Source organism: Hypanus sabinus, chromosome 14, assembly GCF_030144855.1.
Source record: "Hypanus sabinus isolate sHypSab1 chromosome 14, sHypSab1.hap1, whole genome shotgun sequence".
Lineage (NCBI taxonomy): Eukaryota > Metazoa > Chordata > Chondrichthyes > Myliobatiformes > Dasyatidae > Hypanus > Hypanus sabinus.
In genome coordinates this window covers 60,866,173-60,878,854 of record NC_082719.1, presented here as the reverse complement: position 1 = coordinate 60,878,854, position 12,682 = coordinate 60,866,173, and the positions used below count along the sequence as shown (strand labels likewise).

At 41.2% G+C, this 12,682-nt stretch overlaps 1 long non-coding RNA gene across 2 annotated transcripts in view; it reads right to left on the bottom strand.

The window, feature by feature from the left end:
• The window catches only part of LOC132404801 (uncharacterized), a 71,525-nt gene extending 59,357 nt beyond the window's left edge, over positions 1–12,168 (bottom strand). The window contains exons 1-3 of one of the 2 annotated variants that reach the window (XR_009515676.1): positions 12,068–12,168; positions 11,746–11,905; positions 4,120–8,420 (exon numbers count right to left, since the gene is read on the bottom strand). This is a non-coding gene — a long non-coding RNA (uncharacterized LOC132404801). Of the gene's footprint in view, positions 1–4,119; positions 8,421–11,745; positions 11,906–12,067 lie in introns of those variants that run through there. The other variant, XR_009515677.1, reaches the window with a different exon arrangement.
• Positions 12,169–12,682: the final 514 nt, after the last annotated feature.

Below are 12,682 nucleotides of genomic sequence, written 5' to 3'. Positions count from 1 at the left end.
TGAAGAAACCGGAACAGGTAAAATAATTTTAGCTGCAAACTTACAGAATGTCTTTCATGCAGGAAATATGGAAATACTTTTACACACAGATATCACTTGAAGCTAAAACCCTCATCTCTGAAAAATCAGGAGTGGACCAATTCAGAGACAAACAAGATTCAGCAATTAAAGTTGGAGACTAGCATTGAAATGTATTAGCTAGAAGAAAGGGTTGGACAAATTGGACTGTTTTCTCTAAGAAAAAAGATGCTGAGGCACAACCTAATAGAAGTAAATAAAATTGAGACAGAGAGTGTTAGGTGTCTAGCATGAGCTGCCAAAGGAGGAGGTAGAAGCAGATTCAATTGAAACATCTCAGAGACACATGAACAAACAGGGAATACAGAGATCAGATCATGTGCAGACAGATGGGATTCATTCAGATTTAGAAATGAAATGAGGGTTAGCCATGGGTGAAGTGAATGGGAGAAAAGGCAAGAGTGCTTGAACAGTCCATGCCTCTTTTCAAATTTCAGGGTAACCAATATCGAGTTTTGCCAAGGAACTCGACAGCTGGATTAAATTGCAGATTTCTTGAAGTCTGTCGTGAGTTAGATCCATTGTGGAATCAAAACCATGAGAATCACTTCATCACTTGGGCTGAGATCAGTGAGGGAGCTGCTCTCAGTAATATAACAAAACCTCTTACCTCATGTAGCATCGGCGTTCCATCAGCTCCAAACATGAACGCACCAATGAGATATAAATACTCCTTACCTTGAATTATTGATGTATGCCCAAATAATAGCATATTACCTAGGGTTACCCACAGCCCTCTATTTTTCTAAGCTCCATATACTTATCCAAGAGTCTCTTGAAAGACTCTATAATATCTGCCTCCACCACTGTTGCCGGCAGCCCATTCCACACACTCACCATTCTCTACATTAAAAAGCTTATCCCTGACGTCTCCTCTGTACCTGCTTTCAAGCACCTTAAAACTGTGCCATATCATGCTGGACATTTCAGCCCTGGGAAAAGCCTTTGACAATTCACACTATCGATGCCTCTCATAATCTTATACACCTCTATCAGGTCACCTTTCATCCTCCAACGCCGAGTTCACTCAACCTATTCTCATAAGGCACACTCCCCAAATCAAATATCATTGCAAATTTTCTCTGCACCCTTTCTATGGTTTCTGCATTGTTCCTGTAGTGAGGTGACCAGAACTGAACATAGCACTTCAAGTGGGGTCTGACCAGTGTCCTATATAGCTGTAACATTACCTCTCAACTCTTGAACTCACTCCCACGGTTGATGAAAGCCAATGTACCGTATGCCTTCTTAACCACAAAGTCAACCTGTGCAGCAGCTTTGAGTGTCCTATGAACTCGGACCCCAAGATCCCTCCATACTGCCAAGAGTCTTACCATTAATATTATATTCCGCCACCATATTTGACCTACCAAAATGAACTACTTCACACTTATCTGGGTTGAACTCCATCTGCCACCTCTCAGCCCAGTTTTGCATCCTATCAATGTCCCACTTTAACCTCCGACAGCCCTTCACGCTATCCACAACACCCCCAACCTTTGTGTCATCATCAAATTTACTAACCCATCCCTCCACTTTCTCATCCAGGTCACTTATAAAAATCATGAAGAGAAGGGGTCCCAGAACAGATCCCTGAGGCACATCATCGACCTCCATGCAGAATATGACCCGTCTACAACCACACTTTGCCTACTGTGGGCAAGCCAGTTCTGGATCCACAGAGCAAGGTCCCCTTGGATCCCATGCCTCTTTACTTTCTCAATAAGCCTTGCATGGGGTACCTTATCAAATGTCTTGCTGAAATATATATTCACTACATCTACTGCTCTATGTTCATCAATGTGTTTAGTCACATCCTCAAAAAATTCAATCAAGCTCGTAAGGCACAACCTGCCTTTGACAAAGCCATGTTGACTATTCCTAATCATATTATGCCTCTCCAAATATTCATAAATCCTGCCTCTTAGGATTTTTTCCATCAATTTACCAACTACTGATGTAAAACTCACTGGTAAAACATAGAAACATACAGCACAATACAGGCCCTTCAGCCCACAAAGCTGTACCGACCATGTCCCTGCCTTAGAACTACCTAGGCTTTACCCATAGCCCACACAAAATGTAGGTGGAACACAGCAGGCCAGGCAGCGTCTATAGGGAGAAGCGCTGTCGACGTTTCGGGCCGAGACCCGTTGTCAGGACTAACCGGACGGAAAGATAGTAAGAGATTTGAAAGTAGTGGGGGGAGGGGGAAATGCGAAATGATAGGAGAAGACTGGAGGGGGTGGGATGAAGCTAAGAGCTGGAAAGGTGATTGGCGAAAGTGATACAGAGCTGGAGAAGGGAAAGGATCATGTGAAGGGAGGCCTCAGGAGAAAAAAGGGGGTGGGAGCACCAGAGGGAGATGGAGAACAGGCAAACAACTAAATTTCTCCCTATAGATGCTGCCTGGCCTGCTGTGTTCCACAAGCATTTTGTGTGTGTTGTTGTTTGAATTTCCAGCATCTGCAGATTTCCTCATGATTGCTCTTTACCCATAGTCCTCTATTTTTCTAAGCTCCATGTACCCATCCAGGAGTCTCTTAAAAGACCCTATCATTTCCGCCTCCACCGTCGCCACTGGCAGCCCATTCCACACACTCACCACTCTCTGCATAAAAAACTTACCAGGGACATCTCTTCTGTACCTGCTTCCAAGCACCTTAAAACTATGCCCTCTCGTGCTAGCCATTTCAGCCCTGGGGAAAAGCGCTTGGGTTTAGTACTTTTTTAAAGGAATATATGCATTGGCACAACATCGAGGGCCGAAAGGCCTGTACTGTGCTGTAGTATTCTAGTGTCTAGAACAAAAAAAAACTAGACTAAGTCCATTTTAGTGCAAAGTGGTCATTGTGTTACTAAACTCCAGTAAAAAGTTAAGTTGCTGTTTTTGAACCTAGTGGTGTGAGACTTCAGGGTTCTGCTTCACAGAAGCTGTGATAAAATGATTTGGCCCAGATGTTGCGTATCTTGGATGATGGATGTCGCCTTCTTGAGGCAGCGCTCCCTAGTGGTGGGGAGGATGTGCCTGTCCTGTACTGTGCAGAGTTAACCACAGTCTACTGCTCTTGAATTGCCATACCAGACCATGAAGCAACCAGTCAGGACACTTTCAACAGTATATCTGTACAGTAACATGCTGAATCTCCTTAACCTCCTAAGAAAGTAAAGATGCTGAAGGGCATCTTGTGTTTGGAAAGTTAATACCAGGAATTTAAAGCCGCTGACTCCTTCCTCCATCGATCCCCCAGTGTGGACTGGCACATGTTCTCCTTTCCCTTCCTGAGGTCCACACTCAGCTCTTTAATTTTGCTGTTTAACATGAGCTATTTAACTGTACAGCCCCTCAGTTGTCTCAACGTGGCAATGGGGATTAACATACTAAAAAACACCTCCGGACTGAAATCATGGCCACCCTATGAAATGGTCATTTCAATATAGCAGGCTTTCTCATGCCAAAAACTACCAGCTCCATTTTTAGAGCAATATGACATCTTTTAGACAAAGTAATATTGGCCACCCTGATCCCAACAGTGCCTGCCACTGCATCAGTTAAAAGCCTGAGTGCCTTTTTCAAATGCTTGAATTTGCCTTAAATCTGTTCTTTTTTATTTAGTACCTGTTGTTGAGCTCAGTAGTTTATTTTATCTTCCTGCACTGATTTGGGGACATCGAAGTTGGTGACCTGGACACCCAATATATGTACAAACATGGTCACACCAAGAGCAGATTTGGGCTTCATGAAGTCATCAAGGCAGATTTGTTATAAATAGTGTGTCTGTAGATGAAGCAATAATAGACTCATCAAATGAGCAACTTAATAGACTGCTAGCACAAGAATCCCTGTTTTTAAGGGGTGAATAACAGTGAATTCTCTGGGAAGATTAAATATGTTAAAAGCAAATTAATCCTAATGTTTATCTATTGTGATCATTGGTTCAATATAACCTTCCCTTCAAAAATTTGATTTAGTGAGCAAAAATTTGATGTATAGTAATTCAACAGCAAATCTTGCTCTTTCAGTGGTTGATGATTCACTGACAGAGTCAAAGTAAGTTTATTAGCAAAATACATATTGTACATGTCACCATATAGTCATTTTTTTGCAGGTGTTTACAGTAGAACAAAGAAATACAACAGAATCAATGATAAACAACATACAACTGACAACCAAACAACGTGCAAATACAAAATCATCATCATAATGATAAATAAATAATACTGAGAATGTAAGTTGTAGAGTCCTTGTTCAGTGATCAGTTCAATGTTGAGCTCAGTGAAATTATCCATACTGGTTCAAGTGCCTCATGGGTAATAACTGTTCCTGAACCTGGTGTTGTGGGACCTAAGGCTTCTGTACCTCCTTCCCAATGGTAGCAGTGAGAGGAGAGTATGGCCTGGGTGGTGTGAATCCTTTATGATAGATGCTGCTCTTTTGGGGCATGTTATGGTCCGGTCCGGAGCCCACATTCCGGGTCTTGATCCGGTCCACAGACTCCGGACTCTGGGTCTTGTAGCTGTCCCTCCTTTCACCCTTAAGCCCAAATAGGATCATCCTGGCTTAAGGAGGTGCACCTGAGACCTATCGGCTGGCAGGTGTATATAAGGGACTCTGGGACTGAGTTTGGTCCTGGTCTGTTTTGTCATGCACCTGCTGCTCTGTCTGGTTTGCCTTGGCTGTGCTGTTGGCCTGGCTATCCTGTTTTGACCCTGGCTTGGAGTACCCACTGTTAATCACCTAGTTCTGTAAGTCTGTTCTCGTAGTCACCCTGGACTGAGCTTTATCTGAACCCTTGCCTCTGTTGGGTAAGCAGGCTGGACTGCTGTTGCCTGGTGGGGGGCTCTGACCCTTTCCTACCCCTCTTCTGATGGGTTGTGCCCTGCAACCTGCCCAGGTCCCTGTGTTCCTGCCTGGGAGGTGGCCTTGCACAGGAGCTATGTGGTCTGCCCTGAGGACTGACCCTTTCCTACCCCTTGCTTCTGATGGGTTGTGCCCTGCAACCTGCCCAGGTGCCCTCTGACCTGCTCAGGTCCCTGTGTTCCTGCCTGGGAGGTGGCCTTGTACAGGAGCTATGTGGCCTGCCCTGAGGACTGACCCTTTCCTACCCCTTGCTTCTGATGGGTTGTGCCCTGCATCCTGTTCAGGCCCCTGTGTTTCTGCTTGGGAGGCTGGGCCCTGCCCAGAAGTAATGTGGCCTGCCCAGGGAGCTATCCCAGTATTCCTTGTCCCATAGACCCATCCTTTAGCCTAGCCAAGGTCCTGCCTTTGCCATGAACTCCCTGAACCCCAGCATCACTGTTGCATGCCATGGGCTCCCCATCTGTTCTATCCTTTAGTTGTTCCTGTCCTGTCCCTAGTACTTCAGTGCCTGCGTCCTGCATTTGGGTCCAGTCTCCATGTCCCCCTTGTGACAGGGCAGTGCTCCTTGTAGATGTGCTCAATGGCAGGGAGGGCTTGACCTGTGATGGACTGGGCTGAATCCATCCCATTTCATAGGCTTTTCCATTCCTAGACATTGGTGTTTCTGTACCAGGCCATGATGCAACCAGTCAGGATACTCTGTTGTGCATCTATAGAAGTCTGTCAAAGTTTTAGATGACATGTTGAATCTGTGCACACTAGTAAGAAAGTAGAGGCATTGTTGTGCCTTTGTAATGGCACTCATGTGCTGATTGGTTTCTATAAATCAGCTACAGTACAATTGGGGTTTTATTCTTGGGTTAGGTAAGTTGTTCTAATATGTCAAGGTTGGAACCTTTCAAATTTTAAGGGCCATAGGAAGAACTGTACACAGATGAAAATATTTTTGCTTTTAAAATATGGCATTGGGCATGCACTCCAGTATTCCTATTGTGATTACAATTAAACAATTTGAGCAATTCAAAACCATTGACATATGTGTAATGGTTTGCTTCCAACTATTTACTTGATATCAAAAAAATGTTCTTGCTCCCCTTTTTTCAGGGCCCTCCTTTGCATTTGTGGCTGAGGCTTGCACAGTATTTGGTTTCTTATGCAAATTATTCTCCTCTCAATTCTCCCATACTATGGGACTTTGATCATTTGCTTTCCCATGAAAAGGATGTGGATCTGAATTGCAATCAGAAGTACAAAAGTCACAAGTTCCAGCCTCTGGCAACAAATGGTTAAGGCATAATGAAGCAAATGTTAAACTTTCCAAAGACTGCAAATATTAAAGAATTTGTTGTAATGCATGGCTGCCCTCTGATCAATGAGAAGGATTAAGACATGTATTCACCAGATTACAGTACATGCCCAGCTTGGAGCTAGTTGAAAGATGAATTGTTGTACTCTGAGGTTACATAGAGGTTCAGTGAAACAGCATTGATGGCCATATGCCAAGAGCACACAAGGAAAGTGGGATAGTGGCCTAAAGTTATGATAGACTAGAGCATGATAATCAGAGTTCAATGCTGAAAGGAAGTAGCTCAAGTCATCAATTTACTTCTGGAATGCCCCATTATTGAAGATAGGGTAAATCTCATTGAAAGAAGCATTCACTGCTCCTTTTGGAAAAATGTTTGCATCCCTAGAGGGAATTATAAGGACTGATGCTGCAGTTGTATGGGATGGGGCCATGATAAAGGGAGGGATGCTTGTGCTGATGGAAGAGGGAATCAAGATGTTCCTAGGAAATGAGCCCTTTGACTGCTGAACAGACAGGGGAAAGGAAAGAGCTTGGTGGTGAATTCATGCTGGAAAAAGCAGAAGATGATCGCTTGTGAAAGATAGAAGTATTGAAGATAAGGGGAGACTGAAAAGTTTCAGTAGGTGGGGTGAAGGGGTATGAACAGATATATAGAAAAAGGAATAGACTTCACAACCAATACTCAAACTATTCTATCCAGACTCATCTGAGATGCAGGGGATCAGGAAAATGTGCCACTATTGCAGTAAGAAGGAAAATCTCGCCCTTAATTTCTCCACATAGACCTCAGGCGTTTATCAACTTCTGATAGAAATTTGGGTGAAAAAATTCTTTACATAATGCAACAAAGTGTAAATTATCTTATTTATATTTTTATGTGATGAGAATGATCCAGCTGCAAGAAGTGAGAGAAGGCATGCAATTGCTAATGAGTGGGAAAGCAATTGACAGGATTCTGGATGTGCTGGGGCACAGCTCACAAAACAGAAGAAGAGGCAGAAGCTTATCTTGGCCACACAATAATTTTATTAAATGTTATAGTTATAATTAATTATTTACCCGCCATGCCTTTTCAGCAGAAAGTCGGTTTAAGAAATAGTATTTGGCAAAGGTTTAACTTTGCAAACAGTTTGTGATGTTGAAATAAAGATGATCACCATCATTTGAGATAAAAGGATGAGAACTTTGCACTCACACTAGGTTTAACATTAACCTGGCAACTGTGGCGGTGACATGGAAAGGATATATTTCCTGAAGATTGATTTTATTTAACTGCACATTGAAACCCAAGTAACTCCCTTATGTCATTATAAGGAGTGGCTAATTTACTTTTCTCTGCTTGATGTATTTCTTTCTCATTCATTGAGTCATTGGCAGGGCATCTGAACAAAGTGTTCAAAGAGTCAAGAGAAAAACCACAAGTGGTTTGCAAGATGCTGGTTGCACACCGTTATGGGCCTTTCAAAAATCTAAAGGGATTAATGTGACTGGATATTGCATGTCAGTACATTGTCCTTTTTTACTCAGAGCCTGGGTGGAATCCAATGCACAATGATGGGATAAGAGTTACTTCCTGACTGAGAAATTCACAAGTATGAGCAATTTGAAGCTTGATTCTTTTGGACATGACTTTAACCAAATAGAACAGCCTTCAGCAAAAATTGGATTGTCACAGGAATCAGACAATGCTTACTGTTTAAAAAAAAAAGTGATCCAGTGCTCTGGTGAGATTAGTTTAAAGGAATGTTGTAAGAGCATTAATGGCATGCATTTTATGTTGCATGTAACTGATGATATATAGAATAAAAATCTGATCTTGCACTGCAGACAAACAAGAAGCAAATATTCCTGTGCTGGCATGACAAATGCAAAATTCGTCAGTAATGTTTAAAATTGAAATCTGTTCTTTTTTGGTTCATCTTTTTATTGACTCATGGCCTGTTATCTTAATCACTCAGTAATAATATTCTCTTTCTACTGTCATCATTGTATTCCCAATGAAATTTTGTTTGATCTTTCAATTTTGCCACAACGGAGGGTCAGCCTCTTCACATTTCCAGCAGAAACTTCTCTCAGAACAGTTCTCCAAAGCACACAATACAGATGGTGCCCCAGTGAGGCCTGTAGTTCAGAACCAGAAAACCAATCTGGGTTCTAACTGGAGGATCATGACTATGAAGAGAGGAAGGCAGAAGTTAATTTCAGTCTTCAGGTCAGATTCAATAAGTTTTCTTTTACACTGAGAGTGATGGGTGCTGGGAACATGCTGCCAGAGGTGGTGGGAGAAGCAGACAAGGGAGCACATTTAGACAGACACATGGAGAGAATGGAGAGATACAGATCACATTCAGTTTAATCTGGTAACATACTCAGCATAGACTTTGTGGGCTGAAGGGCTGTACTGTTCTGTTATAGATCTAAAAAACTCAACAGCCTGAAAGAAGTAAAGAGGTTATATGTTCTGAGCAATGTTCTTCTGTGGCATCACTACAACCATGACCAGGTGATTCCAGGCATAGCAGAAGGAATATCTAGATTGGCAATGTAAAGCAAAACGGACATCTGTACCCCCATTCCAAAATATTCTCACTGTCATTCTTCCTAATTTTGTCAGAAAATGTAGAGGAGATTTGATTCAGAAGCAGAGCAGCGGAGATGATTTAACTAATAAACTGTAAAAGAACAAGCCCCGAGAGTCCATAAAACAAGAGAAAACAGATATTTAACATGACAAGGCAAAGCAGCAAGGTAACTGAAGGCTGGCTGGTTCAATAGATGAACAAGGAATGTGAATGAGAGCTGGGTTTAAATAGACCACCAGTGATTGGTCGGTGTAGCAGTAGGCAAATTGTAGCAGGTCCATGTCCTTGCTTAGACAGGAATTCATCATAACCATGGCCAAGCTCTCAAAGCACTTTATCACCATAGATATGACTGCTGACACTGATCACTTTGGACATCAGGGTAATTGGTGTCCTTTTGAAGCTGGTGGAAACTTTGACAGCAGCAGTGAGAGTTTGAAAATGTGCTTGAAAACTTCAGCCATTTGGTTGGCTCAAGTGTTCCACACCCTGAACAGGCACACCATCAGAATCTGATGCTATGTGTGGGTTCACCCTCTTGAAGGATGTTCTGACATTGGCCTCCAAGACGGGCATCACAGGTTCATCAGATGATGTAGAGATTCACACAGATGTAATTTTATTCTCCCTTCCAAAGCATACATAAAAGGCATTGAGTTCATCAGGGAGTGAGCCATCACTGACAATTATGCTGTTAGTAATAGAATGCATACTCTGCCACAGCTGATGTGCATCTGATTGCGTCTCGAGCTTCACACAGAATTGCCTTTTGCTCTCATGATGGTTTTCCGTAGGTTGGACTTAACCTCTTATAGGACACTGGATTGCTGGCCTTAAATGCCACAGATATACTCCGCAGCAGACTGTGGATATCGTGATTTATCCATGGCTGCTGGTTTTGGTACTTACAGTGTTTACAAAGACACATATTCATCCAGGCAGGTCTTGATGAAAGCAGTGATGACTGTAGCATGGTCATTCAGACTAGAAGATGAATCCATGAATATAGTCCCGTCTTCTAATTCAGAGCAGCCCTGTAAGTGGTCTTCCATCTCCCTTGATGATATCTTTACAGTCCTTACTACTGGTGGTACAGTCCTCAGTCTCCACTACACACCAGGAGTAGAAGTACACTCCTGAGATCAGACCATCCAACCTTGTTATCTACACTTCAATGCCACATTTATATCTGATCCAGTTAGCACTCAATAAATGCCGCAGAGCAAATCAGAAATTAGAACTTTGGCACAGCTTTTGTTACTAAGCCCAGAATTTCTGTGCAGTTGCAATATTCTATCAGGACTCAGGGAAAAGCCTTCTAACCCAGCATCGTAGTTGTACCTTGAAAGCCGGTACATTAAATACCTTTTTCACAGTCCTGTTTACCTAGGCTTTCAATGACCCTTACATTGTGCTCCTGTTCCATTACACTCCCTAGAGCCCTTTCATTCATAATATACATACTGTAAGTCCGAAGCACCTTTGACTTTTCAAAATATATCACCTCACACTTATCTGTATTGAAATTCATTTGCTTCTGTTTTTGAAATCCTCCTCAACCAACTTTCCCATCTGATCAAGATCCCCCCCCCCCGTAATCTACAATAACTTCCTTCACTATCAACAACAGCTCCTAATTTTGTCATCCTTACTTCCACAGATGTCTTGATCAAGTCTTGTGCATTTGCATCCAAATTATTTATAAAAATAATGAATGACAAGAGTCCCAGCATCAGCTCCTGCTCTACACCACTAGTCAATGGCTCCATTGTGGGGAACAACCTACAAACGCCACCATCTGTTTCCTACTTCTGAGCCAACTGTGAATCCACACAAGCAGCTCATCCTGGATTCCAGGGCACCTAACCTTCCAAACCCTGTCAAAAGTCTTGCTAGTCCCTATAGACAACATCTATTGCTGAATCCTCATCTACCAATTTGATTACTTCAAAAAAAAAGGTTTCTCAAAAACGATTTCTCACACACAAAGCCTTGCTGACTTCTCCTGAAATGTTATATGGATTAAAACATTTGGCGTGACATTTTGAATAGACACATGTTATAACATACATGCACAGATATATTTCCTTGAAGTGCTTAATAATTACAGGACTATAGACGCCTAGAATAACCAAGTTCAATCAGTTTGTGTTGCCGCCATTGGGAGGATTTCTATTTTCTTGAATATGCTTTACATGTTTGCCATATTCCTCAGTTGCTACTTTTCTGATGCTGCAGTAACATGATCTTTCAAAAAATGTGTAAAGTTGTTTTAAAACTAATTGTGAAGAAGGTGTATATATATCTGATTTTGTTTGTACAGCAGTTCAGGTGACATCAATGAGGAGAGGAGAAGCAGAGTGTTATTTCAGATCCATAACTTTTAATTACCTATCTAGTGTACTATAAAATAGATCGCAGGACTATGGGTGGATTTTTGTACAGACATAATATTTTCAAGTCTAACCAAGTGTTTCAAAGGTTTATTCTGCTGAAAGATATCTTCAAAATCTTCCCATGTAACAAGTTTTGCCGTCCTAATTGGGTGAGGTTATCATCTCTCATATGATAGATTTTCCTGATTTATGTATACAAATGTAATTATTTGTTCAGTATAATTCATTTAAAATTTTTAAAACACATTTATCGGTTTTACTCCTATTCAACAAATGAGAGATGAAAGTCAATGAATTATACTGGAAGTATTGTCTACAAATTGCCTTGTACCCCAAGGCACAGAATGCAGCTTAATGAAATGATCTAAGAAACTCCAAGCTGACAGCTACTTGTTCTAACAAAGGTTTATTCTTCTGTTTAAGGGCATTTGTCTCTGCATTATGTTTAAGGGATAAGTACGGTCTGTCACAACTTTCCTGCACTTAAGAATTATCAATACAGTTAGAAGAGGTTCCTACCGAAATGTACTTTTATGTCACACCACCACTGCCGAGAATGGAAGGTTGTGGGTTGCACAAGTCTGATCTTGAATTAGCTCCAGGTTCATGTTGTGTTAAGACGTGCTGATCCTGACTTAATACATCAAGTCCAAAAGGAACAAATATTCTTATTCAAAACCTGTTAATAGTAAGAACAAGGTAGTCTTATGATTTGTATTTAGATCTTGAAAATTAAGCAATTACTGTCAAATGATTTACATCTTCAGTTAATATTTGAGCAGATTTGACAGAAATTTTGCCAGAATATCCATAATCTCTTTTGTATATTTTATTTCCTTACATGCAATCTACACTAAATAAATCAAAAGGTATTTTTGGTATAGTGCTTCTGTTCATGTACTACATCTTTAAGCCCCTAGCATGGTAGTCATTGTTTTCTCACAGTGCACTGTGAACTCATGCTCTCAGTATTTCTTTTTACTTGCAGTGAGTTTTCTATCACACATTGACTGTTCAGGTACAGTTTTGCAGCCTCGATTGAATTTCTTTATTTTTCTTGTAAATGCCTACAAGAAAATGAATCTCAAAATATTATATAACATATACATACTTTAATAATAAATTTACTTTGAACTTTGAACTAACACAAATTCAAGGTCACCTTCAATGCAGTTCCAGTTTTCCACCAGCCCTCACACATCAGTAAGGCTGTGGTATGTCTGCTATGAAAGGAAAGGAAGACAAGGCAATGCCAATGCTTTGATGAAAGGCATTGTTTTGGATTGGAGTTATAATCTCTATTGACTGACATTCTTTAAAGCCTTTTATGGATTAAACTCTGACCCTATTTGAAGAGTTATCTATTTTCTGTTTATGTGATATTATTTCAGATAAATTTGAATATTTTGGAACAGATATTGGTGGAAATGCACAGCAGGTTGAGGGAAAAAGAAAG